Source organism: Euprymna scolopes, chromosome 4 (genome assembly GCF_053919585.1).
Source record: "Euprymna scolopes isolate OS-2025 chromosome 4, ASM5391958v1, whole genome shotgun sequence".
In the NCBI taxonomy this organism is placed as follows: Eukaryota; Metazoa; Mollusca; class Cephalopoda; order Sepiida; family Sepiolidae; genus Euprymna; species Euprymna scolopes.
Window position 1 is genome coordinate 33,114,506 of NC_136485.1, and position 2,629 is coordinate 33,117,134.

A 2,629-nucleotide genomic window follows, 5' to 3' on the forward strand; every position below is an offset into this window, starting at 1 on the left:
AGGTGTATCTTTATCAAATTTGGGAAACTTTATCACGAATTCGGAAACCTGTACGGTATTTCGAACTGAAGATTTTATGAACCTGAAGAAGGCCGTGGATTCTATTAGTTGAAACGTTATGAATAAATAAAAATGAGAATAGTATTACAAATATACAAAATGATTTGCATGTTTTTCGTTTTTTTTGTTTTGTTTTTTTTTTCTTTTGTCAGCTCTTCTGATCTTGTTATATTTATGGCATTTTAACCATTGTAAACTTTAACATTCTTCAGGTGCATATTTTCTAGGTTAGGGATCTGTATGTCGAACTCGGGAACCGAGGTGGAATTTTGAATTGAACTATTTATGCAATTGAAGAAGGTCAGCGGTTACATCGGCCGAAACAAAAACGAAGGTAAGAATAATAATCTGAATGAATAAATAAAATCGGACAAACGTACTTACTTTCTCGTTTATATTTATTGATCTAATGATAACACAATAAACGAAAATAAAAAATCTCACTTGGATATATAGATTGATATACAAGAAAGCATATTACAAACGGACAGATAGATAGATAGATAGATAGATAGATAGATAGATAGATAGATAGATAGATAGATAGATAGACTAGACTAGACTAGACTAGAAAACATAATCTGTTGAGTCACAAAACGAGCTCGGTTAGATTGTTTGAATGAGGAAATCGGTACAAAACCGATTATTTGCGAAGGACGAGAATATGCATTGAAGAATATCATCTCAGAAATGAATCGAGGCATACAAACTTCAGACAAAATAGTGGGACTCGTCAAAGAAGTAGACCATAGAGAATAACACAACAGACAAGAACTAATCTTTATCTCGAGGAAGGGTGTAATTCCTCGACTGATAGATTCCTCTGATCACATCGAATCAATACCTGATTACGTCTAAATGCGTACATAAACATAAACCCATAACAGCGTAAACAAATAAACACAAATCGCTACTTTTGCATAATTTGACCTGCACACTGGAATATAAATGTTATTATTGAGAAATTATTATTTAACATGGGAAGCGTGGGAATGTTTTGCAACTATTCTGTATTACAACTATATTGTATATATATATATATATGTGTGTGTGTGTGTGTGTGAGAGAGAGAGAGAGTGTGTGTGTGTGTGTTCGTATGTGTGTGTATTTAACTCTTCAGTTATGGATAAGTAATGTTTTTAATGAAGTAAGACACTTTATCAAATCTCAGCACTAACGTACTGTACACGCAATAACACTTATCCCCGAGTGGCTTCCGTGCCTTGATAAATGGTGACCACCTTTTAAAAAAAAAAGTGACACGCACCATTGCTTATAAATGACTAATCCAATCTTCGGTTTTATAGTTAGTTTCATTATATCTGACGTTTAATAAACCGAGAGAAAAGGAGAAAACAGGAGAGAGAGACAGCAAAATGGAGAGAAACGAGAGCATTAGAGACAAATGCAAACGGGGAAAAGTAAGGCCACATAAAGTGAAAGAGAGTGAGACAAACGTCAAGCGATATAGGTTACTTTGTGATTAAATTACAAACTCTTGGTAAACAGGAAAAATTTAAAAACTTCTTTGTAAGCCTAAATTAATGGTGGTTAATCGACGGTTTGTTTGCATTTAAATAACCAAAACATTCAAAGAATTTTTTTTCTTTAAGTATCGAAAACATAAATTTATGTGCATTTAAAGAAATTTTCACATTTTGTTAAATTATCGATCTTTGAAACGCACTTTTTATACTTCATCATTTAAATCTCTTCATATAATAATGCTCTATCTAGAATATAGGATCGGGTCTTATTGTATTTTTTTTGTTTTACTCCTCTTCACACCTCACCAGGCATATCACCACTTGGACGTAAGCGGCTACTATTTGGGACCATGCATATGAATGATTAACGAGATGTTGGTTTACATTACATTCAAATTTCTGCACATCAGTACAACCAGGGAAACAGGTAGCAGGGGACTCTAAATGTTTATAAGATTAGCTGTTGGAGTCAAGGTAGCACCTACGATTTTTCAGCAGGTCATGGACACCATGTGTGGCGGCTTCGACTTAATTTGCGCCTACTTGGACCATAGTAAATCCGGAGCCGAGCATCGCAAATACATACATGAAATTTTTAAAGAATTCAAATCTTTGGTTTTAAAGTGAAAGAGGGTAAGTATGGCCCTCATGAACGAGATTAAATACCTAGGTCACATAACTGATAGAAATGAGAGACACCCAGATACTGAGATGGTAGAAGCCATAAAAAGACATGCCTGCTTCCGATAATGTGACATCACTCTAAAGTTTTCTGAGACTAGCTAACTACTACCAAATATTCAGAAAGAACATGTATGACTTGCGCACCTCACGGAACGAATAATTTAGAAAGAAAACGCCTGGGATTGAACGTCTGAATGTCAATCAGCGTTTGAGAAAATTAAGTATACGTCAACATCAGATATTTTTCTTATATAATATTAGCGGAGGGGGGGGTACCCGGCGTTGCCCGAGTGTTTGGAGGTGTGTGTGGTTGTTAATGAAAACCTAAGAATAAGCGAAGTAAAAAAAAAAAAAGAAAACAGAAAAACGAACGTTAAAACTTATCTGAAAAATGAAGT